General features: G+C 39.7%; 1 pseudogene; it reads left to right on the forward strand.

Moving 5' to 3' along the window:
• Positions 1–3,399: 3,399 nt before the first annotated feature.
• LOC122743812 lies at positions 3,400–12,583 on the forward strand (annotated as a pseudogene).
• The last annotated feature ends 8,859 nt before the right edge of the window (positions 12,584–21,442 follow it).

The raw sequence follows: 21,442 nt of genomic DNA on the forward strand, positions 1-21,442 counted from the left end.
TTCGTAAGGACAAGTATTAAAAATAAAAGAAAAAAGAATGATAGAATTTCTAGTGTTAGCAAAATGGGAAAAACCAATTCTATTTGGGTTTATCATTACCACCCAGATATTGAACATGTCTTGAAAGACAAACATGTTTTATTATAAATGACTTATTTGATTTGTACTGTCTTGAAATTGACTATTCAATGTATTTATACATCCCATCCCAGAACTTTTTCTGAAAATTGCAGTTATTCTGGCAACTTTTAAATGAATTCAGCTGTTTATCAGGGGTTATCATTGTATTTTAAAAAGTGCTCTGTTAATAGTTCCGAAGCAAAATCCCATCCTCCTAGGGGAGGGATGAACAGCTAAAAGAAAATAACTGGAGGGCAGCTAGGTGGCGCAGTGGATAAAGCACCAGCCCTGGATTCAGGAGGACCTGAGTTCAAATCTGACCTCAGACACTTGACACTTACTAGCTGTGTGACCCTGGGCAAGTCACTTAATCCTCATTGCCCCACAACAACAAAAGTTCACTTCAAGAAAATAACTGGAAAAGAAAATAGCTAGAGTGAAATTTTTTTCAGTTGTTTTAATAAATAGTTGTAACAAGATTAGGTAATTATATATGCTAAATATAAAATTTGGGTTCAGAATTTTTAAAGTTTTTGGTTGTTATTTGAATTTTCCAACCTAAAAATATAAATTCCCTGGTCTAGTGAGGTTCATATTAGTGCTATTAAGGGTTTTTTTGTTTGTTTGGCTCTCTTTTATTTTTATTTTATCTTTTTGCTAGGCAACGAGAGTTAATTGACTTGCCCAGGGTCACAAAGCTCATAAGTGTCAAATGTCTAAGGCCAGATTTGAACTCAGGTCCTCCTGAATCCGGGGCCAGTGCTTTATCCACTGCACCACCTAGCTGCCCCCTTGCTAGAGATTTTTTTTGTGGGGTGAGGCAATTGGGGTTAAGTGACTTGCCCAGGGTCACACAGCCAGTAGGTGTTAAGTGTCTGAGGCAGGATTTGAACTCAGGTACTCCTGACTCCAGGGCCGGTGATCTATCCACTGCGCCACCTAGCTGCCCCCTCCTGCTTTTGCTTTTGCTCCACCACTAACAGCAATGACTTATACTTATTCCTTATTTTCCTCTACTGCTTGTGCTACAGCCATCTAGATCTGCAGGGATGTTGCCACTCATCACCATAGTGTAATGGCTATTTCTCAAAATTGCTTGAATTGTTCTCATAAACTCAAAAGATTTCCAGAACTTGTATGTAGGGCAAACAGTGCTTGTGCTGCTGCTCTTGAACAAATGACCTCTAGTCCCCCAATTTACATATCTCATAGGGCATGTTTTACTAAGAGGTACCTATCCCTTGTTAGTCAGGGAGTTACCTTAGACACTTAATAGATTATGAGCTAATATTTAATCAAATGGAACATAATCAGTATGTTATAAGTTGTGTCCATTCTCCTCTTCTCTTATGTCACCCCTGCACTTCAGTAAGGTGACTGCACCTTCTAGTTTTGCATTGCCCATGAAGGATTGCCCTCCATGCATTTAGATTGTAATGATCTGAAGAAAGACTGAGGTCCTTCTGTGGATTGAAGGGGGTATTGTGAGAAATAATTGATTTGGGACCCCTACTCAATTCAGTATTAATCAGTTTGATATATTGCATAAATCATGTAGGGATAATTAGAGAGGTTCTCATAGTGGGCCTCAAACTTTAATGTAATGTTCACTACTGTTTATCAAGTTATGAGGCTCACTTGCTCAAGCACAAGAATGTGGAAAAAGATATCTCCATCCTGTTTTGCTCAAATTCCGTGCCCAAATCCACCATGGGAGGTACAAAGATAAATTGGAGGATTTTCCAAAGCATCAAGGTGTGTCAAGATAATGGAATCTGGTAGATAAGGGGATTTAGCAGATACTCAAAGGCCACCTGGAGATTAATCTAAACTGATTGAATTAAGTGAGAGTGATTGACTGCTGATTAGCCTACTTCAAGTTAACTAGATTGTAAGCACATCTGGCTAGCCCTTAAGATGGGTCATTCTCTCTTATCCAGCATGAGCAGGTGACCATCTTATGACCACTTAGTCAGTGGAGATGATGCTCCATGCTTCACCCAACCCAAGACTCCCCTGATAACATGTCATTTTTAGCCCTCAAGAGCAAAGGTATGTCAACCAATAAGATTCTGTATTTCACCATGCCTCTTTTACATAGTTGAGTATCAAACTATAAAAACAAGCTCCTGGAAGAATGGGGCATCTCAGATTTCGAGGAAGATCTGAGGTCCACTTGATTAGAGGGAACCCTGGACCCTTTAATAAAGTACCATTGGCTTAGAGCTCTACCTCAGTCTTCTTTATTGTAAATTGGACAATTTTAATTCCCACATTGCTTCCTTTTCTAGATGTTTGCTTACCATCCTTTAATAATATATTTAGGGGCAGCTAGGTGGTACAGTGGATAGAGCACCAGCCCTGGATTCAGGAGTACCTGAGTTCAAATCCGGCCTCAGACACTTAACACTTACTAGCTGTGTGACCCTAGGCAAGTCACTTAACCCCAATTGCCTCACTAAACAAATTTAAAAAATATATATATTTAAAGGTTTTCCCCAGGAACCAAAGTCAAGCTTATTGGCCAAAATTTTGTAGATTAAATATTTTTTTCCTGTTTTTTTCCTGCCCCTCGCCTTTTTAAGTCAAGGCAATATTTTCCCTTTTCCAGACCAGCAATGTCTCTTCCATGCTGCATGATCTTTCAAAGATCATTGTCCCAACAATCAGGTTTGTCATTTCTTCCAGTACCCTAGGATAGAAATCATCTGGACCTGATGACTTCAACAAGGGCAGCTAGATGCTCTCTTATTATGTCCTTCCCTTTTTTGCCTATGGATCCCTTGCTAGCTATTTTTCTTTTGTCTTTTTGCAAAGAGCATTCTCTTTGGCAGAGAAAAATAAGGATTGAGAAGCTTTACCTCATGTCCATTATCAATGAACATTACCCAACTGGAGAAGCAGTTGTATCCCCTCTTTTGTCCTCCCTATCTCCAATTTAGCTTAAAACCCCAACATTGTCTTACTAACCAGCTAGGTTACTAAGGCAGCTAGCTAGGTGGCACAGTGGATAGGGTGCTGGGTTTACAGTGAGAAAAACCTCAATTAAAATCCATCCTCAGAAACCTACTCACTGTATGACCCTTGGTAAGTCTCTTAACCTCTATTTGCCTCAATTTCCTCATCTGGAAAATGAAGGCAATAATAGCACCTACTCCCTAGGGTTGTTGTGAGGATCAAATGAAAAAATAATTGTAAAGTTCTTAGCACAATGCCTGGCAGATAGTAAGCTCTATATAAATGTTAGCTATTATGATCATTATCACTATCATTATCATCATGAGCACCAGCATCGTCACCACCACCTCCATTATTACTAATTCTGAGATTTAGCACTCCATACACTCTTCTTATAGGACCAACCCATGCTTTTGAATTTCTCATTTCTTACCTGTCCTTGTTTCCATTTTCTCTACATATGACCTTTGAAAATCTAATTAGTTGGTAACTTCCCAATACATCCACATTCCTCTTTAAGCAAATCACACTTTATTAGAATTACTTTCCTTTCTGTTCTTAGAATTTTATTCTTAAGAGTTCCCCATTCCTTCTATATCAAATTCCCTTATGAAATTTTAGTTCATGAGATCCTACCTATTATTTCTATGAGTGTTTTGAAATCTGATTGACTGAAATCTAAGGTGCATTTCATATGAAGAGCAATTTTCTTTTCCTTCTCAATCACAAATTCTACAATGAACTGTTCACTTCCTTCCAAAGTTTCCTGCATCATCCCCTCAGCAACCAGTTCTTCCTTGTTGGTGAGAATCAGATCCAAAACAAAAGTTTACATTGTTGTATTCACCTTTTGATGGATAAAACTGTCATTAAGGCAAGTCAAGAAATAACTTCCCTGCTCTGAACAGAGAAAGAGAGAGCACTATGCTAAGTACTAGAGATACAAAGAAAGACCAGACAGTCCCTGCTCTCAAGGGTCTCATGGTCTAATGATGGAGACGACATGCAAATAACTATGTACTTTCAAGATACAAACATAATAAATTGGTGACAACTAACAGAGAAAAGGCACTAGAATTACAAGGGTTCAGGAATGGTTTATTGTAGAAGATGGGTTTTTAGCTGAGAAGCCAAGAAAGCAGAAATGAGAAGGGAAAATGTTCTAGGCATGAGGAAAATCTCCTGGGAATTAGGAGATAAAATGTCTTGTTAGAGGAAAAGCAAGGAAGTGAGTGAAACCGGATTTCAGAGTACATTGGATATGAGGTACAAGAACACTGGAAAGATTTGGAGAAGCAGGTTATTAAGGGCTTTGAATGGCAAACATAGGATTTTACATTTGATCCTGGAAGTGATAGGGAGCCATTGGAGTTTGTTGAATAAGACAGTGCTTTGGTCAGACCGGCTCTTTAGAAGATCATTTTGCCTGCTGAGCAGAGGATGGACTGGAGTGGGAGAGAAATTTGTGGCAGGGAGACCAAGGGAAACCAACTGTCAGGCTACTGCAGCAGTTCATGTATGAAGGTCTGCACTGGAATGGTGGTTATATGAGTGAAGAGATGGGGATGTAAATGAGAGATATGAGGATAAAAGTCAACAGATTGGATGGGGAGAGGGGAAAGGGTGAGGCATTGAGAATGATACCCCTAGATTATAAGCACAGGTGACTAGGAGAATTATGGTACTTTCTATGGTAATAGAGAAATTAGGAATGGGGAGGTTGTGAGGAGGAAAGATCATTCATTTTGGGGCAATATTGAGTTTAAGATGTCTATGATATGTCTATTGGGCAGCTAGGTGGCACAGTGGCTAAAGCAGTGGCCCTAGAGTCAGAAGGAGCTGAGTTCAAATCTCACCTCAGATACTTATTAGCTGTGTGACCCTGGACAACTCACTTAACATCCAGGGCCATCTCCAGTCATCTTGATCTATATCTTGCCACTAAACCCAGATGGCTCAGGAGGAGAGAGGGAGATTGGTGACCTTGCACAGCCCTCCCTCACTTAAATCCAATTCAGTGCAAGTCATAACATCACCCTGATGTCATGGTCCTCTTCAAGAATGATGGACAGGGGGCAGCTAGGTGGCACAGTGCATAAAGCACTGGTCCTGGATTCAGGAGTACCTGAGTTCAAATCCAACCTCAGACACTTGACACTTACTAGCTGTGTGACCCTGGGCAAGTCACTTAACCTTATTTGCCTCAGTTTTTTCATCTGTAAAATGAGTCAGAGAAGGAAATGGAAAACCACTCTAGTATCTCTGCCAAGAAAACCCCAAATGGTGTCACAAAGAGTCATTGAACAAGAACAGCATAAAAGATGCCTGGAAAAGGGAGGAGAGCTGGTTTTGTAGTAAGAACAAGGGGGTAATAGATGGACAGCTTAAGTGCAGCTCTAGGATCTCCAAGATATGAAAAGGGAAGCCTTCAGGTCACTGGGTAGATCTTCTATGAAGGATTTGTCAAGGGACAGATACATATTACAAAGGACAAGGAGGCATGAGTATACTCAGCATCTAGCAAAGAAAAACCCTGGGGGAAAAGTTAATGACCAAATTTCAGACAACTGGCCTTCAAAGGGAAGAGATGACCAATGCACGGCACTCCAAATGAATAGGAATGCTCAAGGTGGAGAATGAGATTGCTGCAAGTCCAAGAGCAAATTCAGAAGCAATTTCCACAAACAAACAAGTCTCTTTCAAAGAGACTTTCCATTTCAATGTACCCTGGGAACCCGGAATTGAATTCTGAGTCATAATAATGTCTGACATTTAGGTAGCACTTCAGGTTTGTGAAGCATTTTACATGTATTACTTGATGTGAATCTCACAAGGAGCCTGGGAGGTAACTAGCAGAGGTATTGTCCCCAGTTTGCAAGTGCCTCTGGCTTGCCCCCATCACCCAACTAGGAAGCGTTAAAGGCAGGACAGAAACCAAGGTGCCTCCCCACTCCAAGTAAAATACATGCTATGACCTGTCAGGGATATTGATAAAGATGGAGCCTAGCAACCCAAGGGATGTGATAGCTACAATTCTCAAAAATGTTTGAATCTCAGCTCTTCTGCTGACTATTTAGAAGACTCTAAACAGTGCTGCTAGGTACTTACTGACATACTTACTCTGCTCCCCCACCCCCATTCCGGGAACCATTCCTTCCTCCAATTACAGAGGCTAGTAGATGGACAGTAGAGAGCTCCTCTGAAATCCTGTATTTAAGGAGGACCCCACAGGCAGAATCTTATCATTCTCTTCTTACCCCCAACTCCCTTGCACTCCTCTTCTGGACTTTATCATACCAGCCCCTCCAGGCAGCTTGCCATCTTTTTTTTTCTTCTTTCTTTTAAAGGCAATTGGGATTAAATGACTTACCCAGTGTCACACAGCTAGTTTGAGGTCGGACTTGAACTCAAGTCCTCCTGACTTCAGGGCCAGTGCTCTATCCACTGTGATACCTCGCTGCCCTGTCATCTTTTTTTCTTTTCTTTTCTTTTTATCCTCAACATTTAGCACAGTGTCTAGCACACTGCTTAAAAGCATTTTTTTTTTCACTATTAGCTAAGCTAGGTTGCACAGTGGCTAGAGAAAAGGATTTGGAATCCAGAAGACCTCATTTCCAATCCTTCCTCAGACACCAACTATACAATCCTACACAAGTCACTCAACTTCCGTCTCCTCAGTTTCCTCATCTGTAAAATGGGCATAATTCCTTCCTCCCAGGGATATTGTGAAGATAAGATGAGATAATATTTGGTTTGGGGTTTTTTTTGCGGGGCAATGGGGGTTAAGTGACTTGTCCAGGGTCACACAGCTAGTAAGTGTCAAGTGTCTGAGGCCGGATTTGAACTCAGGTACTTCTGAATTCAGGGCTGGTGTTTTATCTACTGTGCTATCTAGCCATCCCCGAGATAATATTTGTAAAGTACCAACCTTTAAAGCAATATATAAATACTAGCTACTATTATTACTATTTGTATGATCTTGGGACAAATAACATCTCTGGGCCTTGACTTCCTCATTTATATAATTAGGGCATTGTAAGAGATTTAGCTCTCTTTTAACTCTAAAATCTATTATCTTCTGCTAATTTTGATTGATAGGCAGCTTGTGAATATTATTTGAAAGCATATTTGAATAATCTCCCATTTATGTTGAAAAAACAAACTAGAAATCCCCACCACCTTTTCATCAGAAAAATAATAAAATGAATATAAACCAAATAATGGAAGTTTGATTACATGTACAAGAGATAATTTTTCTATAGAGGCTTAGTGTCCTTTAGAGATTGCCAAGTAATTGAAGCAGATGTTGGATGGAGATGGATACCTGCAGCTTAAGGCAAAAATCAGGCCATCCTGTCCTGACCCAGTGATTCATTGGGTGCACAATGGGCCTGAAAGGCAAGCCTCTCTTCTGTCCTGAAGGAAGGGGTAATGTAGAAGCCTTGTGAGGAGTGAGAGAGTTGAGTCCTTCAGTGTAGCAGAAACACTGGCATGGGGAGTAAAAAGAGGATACTGTGACGTCAGTACAAAGACTGAGTAAATGGTGCCAAGCAACAGCTGAGCAGAGCCAACCTAGAGTGTCTGAGAGAATGTCATAGAGCAGCCCAGCCTGGGACAGAACCAGGAGTTTTTATTCTCTCATCCTCTGCTTTTCATCCACCCTCATTCTTTCAAGGGAGAGATAAGCTTGGTTTCCCAATCCTCATTCTTTTGGTTTGTTTTGCATTTGTTGTTGTTTTTTGTTTGTTTGTTTATAAATTTATTTATTTGGTGGGGCAGTGGGGGTTAAGTGACTTTTCCAAGGTCACACAGCTAGTAAGTGTCAAGTGTCTGAGGCCAGATTTGAACTCAGGTCCTCCTGAATCCAGGGCTGGTGCTTTATCCACTGTGCCACCTAGCTGCCCCCTGTTTTGCATTTGTTTTAAAATAAATTGATTCCTCTAACATGACTTGGTCCTTCATTAGGTTTTGCTTTGTGTATATGGGGTGGTGCAATACAGAGAAAGAGAGAATGAGGGAGGGAGAGAGGGAGAGGGAAAGAAGGAAAAATTTTATTACTGGTGGGACTTTCTTGGGAGAATTGGATTTCAAAATGAACAAATGACGTTCTTATTTTTATAGCTGCTCCAAATCAGAGAAGCAGATGCTTTAACAACTTTATGAAAATTATTTTTCCTTTATTTTTTGTCATTTATGAGATTTGATTTTTCACACATAATGTAAATTCATTTCCTATATATAGTGGATATGATGCTATAGCATTGTAAATTAAAAACAAAAAATAAAGGGGTTATTTGTGACTTTTGGCCCACCCTGTATAAGAAAGAATCAGCAACCCTTTTGAAAGGGAGTTTTGTAATTGAACTAGAGTAGCCTTTCTAAAGAAGTTGCCTAAGGGCAGCTAGGTGGCACAGTGGATAAAACATTGGCCCCGGATTCAGGAGGACCTGAGTTCAAATCCAGCCTCAGACACTTGACACTTACTAGCTGTGTGACCCTGGGCAAGTCACTTATCCCTTATTGCCCTGCAATAATAATAATAATAATAATAATAAAGAAGTTGCCTCGAGTACCCCCTAATGTCATTGTTCTTCCTAAGACAAGTTTGAAAGGGAAAATATTCCTCTGAGGGGTGGAGCTAAAGGAGAAGATTAGAAAGAAAATCATGGCTGGAGAGAGGAGCTGGGAAAGAATTCCATTTGGCCCCTCTCACTAGTCAAGCACCTTCCACCCCACACACCTGCAGTAAAATAAATTTTCAATTTTCTCATAATTGGCACAGTTTGGAGAAGTGAAGTTTCCAGGAAATTATTAGATTTTGAATGTCTTTATGGTCTTGCATTCATAATGATGTAATTGAATTATTAAAAAATTGCCATTATTTTAGCTGTGAAATATATCAAGGATTTGATACATTGAGATACTGATTAGAAATGTGATGTGATGTGAATTAGGCACAAAATTTACTGCTTCAGGTGGAATCATTTGGCCAGTTACTAGAGTACCATATCTTTGTAGCTACTATCCAAACATAGAAATAATATTATACAAAAAACTCCAAACCCATCCAAAAACCTACTGTCACTGTAGCATCATGTGAAAGGATTTTCAGGAAACTAAAAATAATTAGAATATAAGATCATCTGTGGCACAAGATCAACTGTCAAATTTAAGTAAACTTTTCATTTAATACATTATTGCAGAGCACTTTGATTTGGATGATATAATCAGTGACTATAGTTGGTATTGCAAGCCAAGTTATGCTTCAATTGCTATAAAATTCTCAATCTGATTTATATAAGTAACTGTAATTTTGATGTGCTCCTGCTGATATAACTCTAAATTGAAACAAACTGTTCCTTTAAGTTGTATTAAATGTGAAACATGTGTTCACATTTTCATTGTAGGGGAATATGGAAGAGGAGGTGAAATTTTTAAATCTTCCTTTGGTATATAGTCTCATATGTATACTTTCTCTGATTTCTGTTTTGATACTGACTTGTATAAATGGTTTTCTTTGTTTAATTTTTTAAACCTTACTTTGGAGGGCTTAAATGATGAATTTCACTCTGGGGTTGGGGTGAGGGATGGGAATTAAATTTTACTGGGAAAGGTGGTTGTTTGGGGATATCTATAGGGAAGAATCTAAGTACAACTGTCTCTGGCATATTTCCAAAAATGGGATGCAAAAATACATCATCACCACTAACACTCCCCTAATAGAAATAGCTCAGTCCTCCAGCCAGCCATTGGAGACCTCTTCCAATTACTTCCTAATTTACACAAAAGTTATTGCTTTCTAGAATTCAAACTTCCTCCTAAGCATGCCAAGAGTCTGGCCCTCAACCTTTTTTTTAATTCATTGTTGTCAAACTCAATAGAAACAGGGGCCACTAAATCATACATAAGGATGCCTGTGGGCCCTATCTTGTGTTAGAAAACTATATATTAGTATTATCTGTGTTTTACTGTATTTTTATTTATTTATTTAATTTATTTTGTTAAATATTTCCCAACTACATTGTAATGGGCGCACTGGGGAGTGTTGTAAACTGCATGCCATTCACTGGCAGTGTGTTCGATACCTCTGATGTAGATCATATGTGAAACTTTGAATTGTTTTCATTTCTACTTTGAAAGGTCCATCTGGAGGGCAGCTAGGTAGCAGTGGATAAAGCACCAGCCTCAGATTCAGGAGCACCTGAGTTCAAATCCGGCCTCAAACACTTGACGCTTACTAGCTGTGTGACCCTGAGCAAATCACTTAACCCTCATTGCCTCACAAAAAAAAAAAAAAAGGTCCATCTGGTGACAAAGATGATAAAAGATAAAAAGTGTTGAGGTGGTCACAGACAAGCACACTAAAGCACTGTTGGTGAAGCTGTGAATTAATACAATTGTTTCGGAAAACAGTTGGAAATATGTGGAGAAAGGTGACCAAACTGTTCACACTCTAATCAGACAATCTTACTACTGAGCATGTAATCCAACGATGTCAAAGACAGTAAGGGAATTTCCATATATATAAAAATATTAATAACAGTACTTCTGTGGTAGCAAAAACCCTAAAGGTTGATTTGGAAATAGTTGAACAGATTGTGATGGGAAAATGGCATGGAGACTCAGTGCAGCAGCAGCCCTTCTTCCTCCATAGTGGTCAGCTACGACCCCCAACTCCCCAGCAACCATGCTGAAGGGACCCACAATTGGCACTACTTACTCCTGTGTGGGAGTCTTCCAACATGGGAAAGTGGAAATCATTGCTAATGACCAAGGAAACAGGACCACCCCAAGTTATGTGGGCTTCACTGACACAGAACGTTTAATTGCTGATGCTGCAAAGAATCAAGGTGCAACGAACCCCACCAACACAGTTTTTGATGCCAAACGTCTGATTGGTTGAAGATTTGATGATGCAGTTGTACAGTCAGACATGAAGCATTGGCTTTTCATGGTGGTGAATGATGCAGGCAGGCCTAAGGGCCAAATAGAATACAAAGGGGAGACCAAAAGTTTCTATCCAGAAAAAGTATCTTCTATGATCTTGACTAAGATGAAAGAAATTGCTGAAGCTTACCTTGGGAAGACTGTCACAAATGCTTTGGTCACAGTGCCAGCCTATTTCAACAATTCCCAACATCAGGCCACCAAAGATGCTAGAACCATCACTGATCTAAATGTGCTCAGAATCATCAATGAACCAATTGCTGCTGCTATTGCTTATGGCTTGGTGCGGAGAGAAATGTGTTGAACTTTGACCTTGAAGGTGGTACTTTTGATGTCTCTATTCTTACCATTGAAGATGGCATCTTTAAGGTCAAGTCCACTACTGGGGACACCCACTCGGGTGGGGAGGACTTTGACAACTTCATGGTCAACCATTTGGTTGCTGAGTTCAAGCAAAAGCACAAGAAGGACATCAGTGAGAACAAGAGGGCTGTTTGCTATCTGCACACCATTTGTGAAAGTGAAAAGTGGACACTCTCTTCCAGTGCTGAGTCTAGTATTGAGATTGACTCCCTCTATGAAGGAATCGACTTCTATACCTCAATCACCTGAGCTCATTTTGAAGAACTGAATGCCCATCTTTTCTGAGGCACACTGAACACAATGGAAAAGGCCCTAAGAAATGCCAAGCTAGATAAATCACAGATTCATGACATTGTCCTGGTGGGTGGTTTCATTCAAATCCTCCAAATCCAGAAGCTTCTGTAAGAATTCTTCAATGGCTAGGAGCTGAACAAGAATATCAATCCTGATGAGGCTGTTGTCTATGGGATAGCTGCCCAGGCTGCCATTTTGCCTGAGAACGTGCAGGACTTGCTGCTGCTGGATGTCACTCCTCTTTCCCTTGGAATTGAGACTGCTTGTGGAGTTAAGACTGTTCTGATCAAATGTACCATCCCCACCAAGCAGACACAGACCTTCCCCACCTATTCTAACAACCAGACTGTTGTACTTACTCGGGTTTATGATGGTGAGAGAGCAATGACAAGGGATAACAACCTGCTTAGCAAGTTTGAGCTCACAATAATCCCCCCAGCACCCAAGGGTGTTCCTCCGATTGAAGCAGCATTTGACATTGATGCAAATGGCATCCTCAGTGTTTCTGCTATGGATAAGAGCACAGGCAAGAAGAACAAGATCATCATCTCCAACAACAAAGGTCGTCCAAGCAAAGAAGACATTGAGCATATGGTCCAGGAGGCTGAGAAATACAAGGCTGAGGATGAGATACCTCAAGGCAAAGTTGATGATGAAGACAAATAGAAGATCCTTGACAAATGTAATGAAATAATCAACTGGCTGGATTAGAACCAGACTGCTGAGAAGGAAGAATTTGAGCATCAGCTGAAAGAATTGGAGACGTCTGCAACTCCATCATTACTAAGCTGTAACAGAGTACAGGGGGATGCCAGGAGCCTTGCCTGGTGGGTTCTCAGGGGGTGCAGCAGCCCCATCTGGAGGTGTTTCTTCTGGACCCACCATTGAAGAGGTTGACTAAACTCAACAGAAGAAAGAGCAGTCCACAGAGCTTTCCAAAAATTGAAGGACTCAAATTTGTAGCAATTTAAACAGTTTAACATTTAAGCTACTATGTAAAACTGGGCATTCTGAATACTTGAATGTGTACAGAGGGAGAGAAGTGAACAACATTGCACTTTATCAGTACTGTAAACAAGTGGAAATGCAATTCTTGTCCTGGAGAATAAAATCTTTTTAAAATTGGCACCATATGGGGCAGCTAGGTGGCGCAGTGGATAGAGCACCGGCCCTAGAGTCAGGAGTACCTGAGTTCAAATCCGGCCTCAGACATTTAACACTTACTAGTTGTGTGACCCTGGGCAAGTCACTTAACCCCAATTGCCTCACTAAAAACAAACAAACAAAAAATTGGCACCATAAAAAGAAAAAAAAGAAGAAAGAAAACAAAATGGAATAGACTGAAATGTTATTGAACCATATGAAATGATGAATATGATGCATTTGAAGAAACATAGGAATGGGAATTGCTGGAAAAACCTAGACTATGCTCAATCAGGTATTTTTAAAGATGCAGACAGTTCTAGCTATACAGCCAGTGGAAGAAAGGCTACTCCCAAGCATGTTAGGTCAATGCAAAATGTTAGTCCTGTGGCAGTACTCCCAGAAGTAGGTCTCTCATCTTTTCCACGCAGGTAAAACCATATTAGGTGACCTAGGCATGCACAAAACTCCCATGACATGCTTCTCCCCTACTTGAAAAGTTTGCTATCTCCAGCAATAGGCAGTGGGGTGCCTTTTGAACCCCTTATCCATGACTCTAGTCCCCTGGGGTCTCTGGAGAGATAAAAGTATTATCCTTTCACTTGCTTCTTCAGTGGGACACAAGAAAAAGTCTCAAAACAGTCAATATAACATGATTTAGGATCTGAGGTCAACTAGTTGTCACTTCCTCACCATCAGATAAGAAAACTGTTCAAAGAGAAAATTCCCTAAGGCCATCCAGGCAAAATTTTCAAGTGTCTGTCTACACAAAGCAGACCAAAATTTCTCTAGGGGCCCCTGTACCAAAAAGGTAGCCCCTTAGATGGTCAGGCGAATTTCTTGTGGATCCTTATTCCCAAGGGCACCATAAATTCTCCTCCTGAATCCCTGCCACTACAAGGGTGGAATTGTAAATGGAATTGCAAATTCCAGGACAAGTAGACAAGTAGGTTTAGCTAGAAAAATAGAAAAGAAAGTCAAATACTTGAAGTTTCCAGGCACAGGCAAAGCTTACTTTAAGAAGCTATGGGCAAATTGCTTTAAATAAAACAAGCAGTCTAGGTCTGTTTAAATACAAAAGTTTAAAAAATGAACACTTCTCAGCTAGGCAGTAGCATTCTAGGAGGTAAACTTCATATTTTTCACGTTAGACTCAAAATCAATACTTGTACAGGATTCAGTAATATGGCAAATATCAGTATATACTCAAGTAATCAACAAATGCAAAGTTTCCAAAATTACATTGATGAAACTGACTTGTGAGGAAACACACATGGGGGGGGGAATGACTCTACAATTACCTCATAAAAATTGTATGTTTGCCAATTTCTCTAGAATCTTGCAATATAAGGTATCCAAAATTTAAAGTTCCAGATAGAGAATCTCTGTAGGAACCCCCCACCCAAATACAAAGGGACCAATACTATCCCAGATGAAGCCCAGTACAACATGGGTGGCTCTGCTCCCATTCTCTGAGGACCAGATATATTACATTTTTTTTAATTCAAATTTTTTTTTTTTGCGGGGCAATGAAGGTTAAGTGACTTGCACAGGGTCACACAGCTAGTAAGTGTCACATGTCTGAGGTCGAATTTGAACTCAGGTCCTCCTTGAATCCAGGGCCAGTGCTTTATCCACTACACCACCTAGCTGCCCCATATGTTACATTTTAATTTGCCCCCAGCCCCATTGTTCCCTACACCCTTAGGGTGTCTCTCTTCTCTGCCACTGGTTCAAGATCCTACCAGTTACATTCTCCCTGTTTTTCAGGGTTCAACATTTGTATCCCAGTTCCATTTAACCACTTACCATCAGATTAGCTTTCACAAAGGAATAGTTACTTTAAAGACATAGCAAGAACAAACATACAAATATTTCCCCCCAATAACTTGGAGGCATAATTTCCCCTGGCAACTCCTCAGTGACTGGAGAAGGGAAAGAAATTAGGTTCACACCATAATTCAGTTCCTACATAGCAACAGCCCTACCAAGTTCAAGTCCAAACCTTCACATCATTTAAGGGGGAATGGGAGCTGCCCCCCCTCTCCCCTTACCACATGTTGTTACCTGCTTGAGGGAAAGAGTCTTTCATCCTTGGATACAAATGCCAGAAAAAGCTCTGATTGCCCCATTAGGTGATTTTAAAGATGCCGACAGTGCTAGCAATGTATCCAGTCAAAAAATTACTGCTCCCAATCATGTGTTAAGCCAACATAGAATGTCTATGAATACACTAGTTCTTCCATCTCCTAGAAACAGGTTACTCTAGCCTTTCCTATTCGAGAGACGCCATTTTAGGTGGTTTAGGCATGCACTGAATTCCCATCACACTTGTATAAAAGATGCAGAGGAGAACAGCATACGTAATGACTGCATACATTCAACTGAGGTGGAAAAAAGTAGAAATAAATATCAAAATATTAGTTTTTAAATATTAGGTAGTCCTACTGCATTTTTCTCTATTTTTCTTTTTAATTATTGGTTATAAAAAATGCCCCTCTTGGGGGGAAACTTTACTGGAAAAAATATATATATAAACAAATATTGATATATAAAAAAGATGCCAACAAATAGATGGATGGATAGATAGAGAGATAGATGGATGGATGAATAGTAATATGGCCGGTGCTGGGGGTGGGGGTGGGAGGGTGGGCAAGAGGACCATTTCATTTGCTACGATGAAATTCAGTGGTAACATGACAGTCGAGAATCCTGCTAAACTCTAAGGTAGCCTCGGGGGATGATGGCTGCACTCCAGGCTCCACCCCCACCTTTCAAAGCAAGCAGAGTATTTTTCCAAAGCAGCCAGCCTGCAGAGAAGCAGTACCTCTGCAACATCAATTTCATGCGCCTTAGACATGCTTTCAAGTACACCTTTAAGCCATGTAGCCAATTGTTTAGTTACACTTAAAAAGAGCTGTGTGTGTGCCTGTGCGTGCGTGTGTGTGTGTGTGTGTGTGTGTGTGTGTGTGTGTGTGTGTGTGTGTGTGCGCGCGCGCGCGCGCACTCTCCAGTATCCTGGTGATGTCTAACCTGACGTCAATGAGTCATTAGTACCTTAAAGAAATATGGTAACCCAAAAATCTGATTTTAAGTCCCTGAACCCGAGTGCTTTTTGCAAGGTTCCCCTGAAAGCACGACGTTCTATAATATTTATTTAATGAAGAAATGTGAAAATAAAGTATTTAAGAGGCCAGTGTCTGAAAAGAAGTGCTGGGATTAAGGATAGACACGGTATGCAAGCTCCCTAGGGTACAACACACGGTTTAGCAAAGGGAGATTTTAAAAAACATTATTTTTATGCATATATCCTCAATACCACAAAATTCTTCAATCCACAGCATGTAGGTATTCATTTTATGATGAGTCAAATCATATTGTGTTATACAGTAGGCATGCAAGTTTTTTCCCCCAGTAGTGAAGATCGGAAATCTATATATGTTTGGGCTGCATGAATTCATTAAAAAATAAAACTAGCAATTAAGCTAAGCTAACTAGAAGAACACTTGACCAATGAATGGCCCTGCTGGCCTCATATGTGCTATTTAATTAGGTTGTTATTATTATTGTTAATGTTATTGTTATTATTTTGTTCCAAATCTCAAGTGGCTTCATTTTGGGTTTAAGTGTGCTCTATATTTGGTTTAGAAACTGCATGTTGAATACCCAGAGGTATATAGGTTCAAGGCTCACTGGGGCTGTAACATACAAGACACGTGGATTTTTCAAACCTTGCTTATGGCTTTGTTCTGCTGAAAAGGGTTAGCATAATAGCTGGAGGGATCCAAGGCAACGGCAGGGATAGGTGAACTACACAGCTTGCAATTATGTTACAATTGTGCTGCAAGGGTAGAATTCCCAGGGATGTTTAAGAAGAGGAAGGGTGGTAATTGTTGCCAGTAGATTGTAATACTGGCCACAACCAAGTTCTTTCAGGGCAAATTTAGTTATTAGTGGAGAGAGGCTCAGCAAATAACCTGTGGGCATCAGCTGCATTGTCTGGATGTGTCAGGAAGATGCCCTCTATGCAGTCATTTTCCTGTGTGCCCAGCTGTGCACTCACCTATGAGAGGGCAGCTGGGGTGGGGGGTGAATTTTGTAAGTCTATGTCTTCCTTTCCCCAGCCTTTTGTGTGCTGTGGCTATACTTGGTATTCGCTGCACAGCCTGTTTACTGGAAGGGAGAGTCTGTAATAACAAGGCATTTCAGACACAGGTCAAGCTGCATTTGTGACATAGCCAGTGTTCTTAAATTCAGCCCTCTCACGGGGAGGGATGGGTGGGTGGGTGGGCGGGAGCCAGGGTTTAAAAAGTCTTAGAATATCACAAATAGGGAATTTGATGTTCCAACAATAATTAGCTGATGTTGACGTGAGTACAGATGACGTGATGGAAAACATTTTCACTGATACCATTTTTTTTACATGCAAGGCAACACAATAATACAGAAATTGCTCAGTTTTTTTTTTAAAACAAAATAGGATTAAGATAGAGAGGCAAAAGCTAAGACAATTTAAGATCTTATTTGAGCAAGCAAACATGTCTAAATTTCACCTGTCAGTTCATGTCACTTAATTACTTAATACTATGATTTTTACTAGGTACTCCTATAAATTTTAGCATTTAACCCAAAGGCAAATAAATGTGCTTTAAAGACCTAGAGAACAAAACATTTATTTTGAAATAGTAATTAAAAAATTATGAGAGCAAACTTTATCGATGCTTATCAGCTGTTTTTTCCTGGATGATTAACCATTATTTCATTCTTATAGAATTTTGATTGGTAAAAACTATGTAAGAAATACTGTATTGCTCCCTAAAAATTTTAAAACAAACAAACCCCCATATTTGGGGGCATTATTCTGCTTTATTATTATGCATACCAATAGGAGCAAACCCAGTTTTTTTTTAACTTTTCCAGCACATGTAAGAATACCCTTTAAATATTTTGTAATTGAACAATATCACATTCATTTCAATAGAACACCAATTCTTTATTCTTCTAGGAAGCCTTATAAGACTTAACTATTAGATAACATTAGCTACTATAAGTGCTATTTTCCTTGGCTTTTTTTGATATTTTGAGGAAGTGTATTATAGAACAGAAACTGATTATAGACCAATGGGTTTTAAATTTGGGAGGAGTCTGTTTTTATTATAAAAGGAGTTTCATAGGTATGCACATGGGCTTTGGTATCAACATGCCTGAAAAAGTAATAAAATAAAATAACAGTTCGCATTTATATAGCATTTTATAACTGATGGCAAAGTGGTCATGGCTGAAACTAGCTCCTCTGCACTACCTCAAAAGAAAAAAAATCTGTATAGAAGCAGAACCCCAAAAGTGAGTGAGCAAAAATTCGGCCCAAAAACAATAGCAAAAAAATGAGGAACAATCACTCTAAAGAGAAAATAAAACTAAAACAACTACGATCCTAGAAGAGAGAATGGATGTACTTGAAGAAACTCTAAGTGGTTTAATATCATAATGACAAAGAGTCCTTGTGATCCCCTCCCCAATTCAAACACACCAGGCTTGCAGAACAGGTCCCCTCCCCCATAACTGGAGAGGAGAGCTTCCTAAAGGCTAACAGGAGACTCAGCCCACCCCAACACCGATCTGGAATCAATGAGATTTTGAAAATAAGATTGTTAAGGAGGAATAATTGACAAAGTGGGGGGAAAAGATGATGGAAAATCTTAGTGCAACAATTGACTATGCACTCTACTCAGCTACAAAAACCCTCCACATCAGACAGTAGTAATCTGGGAGAAAATAGTTTTAGACCTGCACTTTCATCAAATATTAAGTCAATTTCCAAATGGATAAATGAGCTAAATATAAAAAGTTGCACTATTGAAAAATTAAAGGTTCATGGAAATCTATATTTCTCACAGCTGTGGATATTGGATTAATTTAAAACCAGCTGCAATATAGGAAATATTATTAGACAAAATAGACTACTTAAATTTTGTAAAAGACAGCAAGTTTATGTACAAGTTAAATAAATGCAACTAAAATTAGAGTGCAAGAATTGGAGTGACACCCCCTGCTGGAGAGATACTGTAGGAAAGCTCTGCCATGAGGAGAAGGTATCTGAGGGCAAGCCATGTGGCTTGGAAGTTCAGTTCCTTGGCGTCAGGAAGTGATGTTTGCTCGTGGGTACTGTTGATCAAAGCTACCAGCCAATCAGCTTGGAGCTGTGTGTGTGGGTGAATGGGATGTTTCAGGTTTTCACAGGAGGCTTCTGAGATGAAGAAGGGGTGAGTCTCTCTCTCTCTCTCTCTCTCTCTCTCTCTCTCTCTCTCTCTCTCTCTCTCTGTCTCTCTCTCTCTTTCTCTCTCTTTTGCCAGGAACTCATGAGGGGTGGAACAGAAATGCTGGCTCCCTGAGATAGATAGATGAAGGCATCATCTAGGCTTCTTTCTCTCTTCTCACCAAATTCTTATGCTCCTTAATGAATGCTTAAAAGTCTAAACTCTTGCTAAAGCTTCTAATTTATTGGTGACCACTCATTGGATTTTTAGACAGCCTAGCTAGAATCTTAGCCACCTCATAGACAGCAAGTATTCAGGAGGAATAGGGAAAAATCTTTATATAAAGACTATCTGTTAAAATTCTGACATCCAAAGATAACAGGGAATTCACATAAATCCATAATGGGCCATTTTTTGTCTTGTTGCTATATCCTTACAACAGTGCCTGGCTATGCTAGGTGCTTAATAAATTCTTCTGAAATTGAATTCCCCAATTGATAAGTGGTCAAATGTTACAAACAATTAATTCTCAAAAGAAATATAAATCATTAACAAACATTTAAAAGTACTAAAAAAATCACCATTAATTGGAAGAAAGCTATTTAAAATAACTCAAGAGATATAACCTACACCTTTCAAATTGTCAAAAAATGGTTATAGATTGAAAAATTCAATATTGGCAATATGGCAGCAAAACAGACACTAATCTGCTACTGGTAGAGCTGGGAATAGCTGCAACTGATTTGGAAGAAAATTAAGGATTATGGAAGAATTGCTAACTTGATAATACCCTTTGAAGTAGTGATCCCACTATTGGGAATATAACCCAAGGATGTTACTGACAGGAAAAGATTTAGCTATATGAAAATATTCATAGCCACCCTCTTTGTAATAGCAAAACATTTGAAGAAAACTGTGTGCCCAATAACTGAGGAGTAAATTCAAGATGTAAATGAAATGGAATATCACTATGTCTTAAGAAACAAGGAATATTAAGAATTCAAATAAATACTGAAAGACATATGAAGTGAAAATGTGAATAAGGCACAAGCAAAAGAAGGATATACATCATTATTAACAGTATGTCAATAGGGGCAACTAGATGGCGCAGTGGATAGAGCACTGGCCCTGGATTCAGGAGGACTTGAGTTCAAATCCGGCCTCAGAAACTTGATACTTACTAGCTGTGTGACCCTGGACAAGTCACTTAACCCCAATTGCCACACACACACACACACACACACACACACACACAAGTATGTAAATAACAACTTTACGTGGTAGCAAAATTCAGATCAAAATCATTGGTAATAACTTAGAACACATATCTCTTTTCTCTTGATCCCAGCAAACAGATAGAGAAACATACCTTCCTCTTCTTAGTAGAGAGGTGGCAACAATAGATGTGGAATGTGGGTACAGGTGGTTGTGGATTAGTTGTCTTTGCTTTAATGTTTCTTTCCCTTATAAGTTGGAGCTCCAGCACAAGTTCTACACAACGAAGAGTTGATGGGGCTAGAGAGTAAAGGATGACTAGTATGAAAACAAAAACTACTAAAGTGTAACTTGCATTTATTATCATAGAATTCAGAGTAGGAAGAGACTTCAGAGGCTTAATCCAAACCTGCAGCTGTACATTGTACATTAATAATAATAGCTAGTGGGTGGGGCAGCTAGGTGGCGCAATGGATAAAGCACCAGCCCTGAATTCAGGAGAACCTGAGTTCAAATCCGGCCTCAGACACTTGACACTTACTAGCTGTGTGACCCTGGGCAAGTCACTTAACCCTCATTGCCCCACAAAAAACAAAAACAAAAACAAATAATAGCTAGTGGTGGACAGCTAGGTGGCGCAGTGGATAAAGCACCAGTCCTGGATTCAGGAGGTCCAGAGTTCAAATCCAGCCTCAGACACTTGACACTTACTAGCTGTGTGACCCTGGGCAAGTCACTTAACCCTCATTGTCCCACCCACCCCCCAAATAATAATAATAGCTAGTATTTGTATAACAGTTTAAGGTTTGCAAAATTAAGTGGTGTAATTGATAGAGTAAAGGACTTAGAGTTCAAATCCTGCCTCAGACACTTAAAATGGAGTTAATAACACCTCACCTGTTTGACTTTTTGAGAGCTAAATGAATTTATGGGCAGCTAGGTGGTGCAGTGGGTAAAGCACTGGCCCTGGCTTCAGGAGGACCTGAGTTCAAATCTGACCTCAGACACTTGACATTGGGCAGGTCACTCAGCACTCATTGCCCCACAAAATAAATAAATAAATAAAATATCATAGGAATAAATGAATTTATACCTGTAAAGTGCTGTACAAACCTTGAGGTGTTATATAAATTCTCCTCATCCTT

This window comes from Dromiciops gliroides, chromosome 2 (assembly GCF_019393635.1).
Source record: "Dromiciops gliroides isolate mDroGli1 chromosome 2, mDroGli1.pri, whole genome shotgun sequence".
NCBI classification, from domain to species: domain Eukaryota; kingdom Metazoa; phylum Chordata; class Mammalia; order Microbiotheria; family Microbiotheriidae; genus Dromiciops; species Dromiciops gliroides.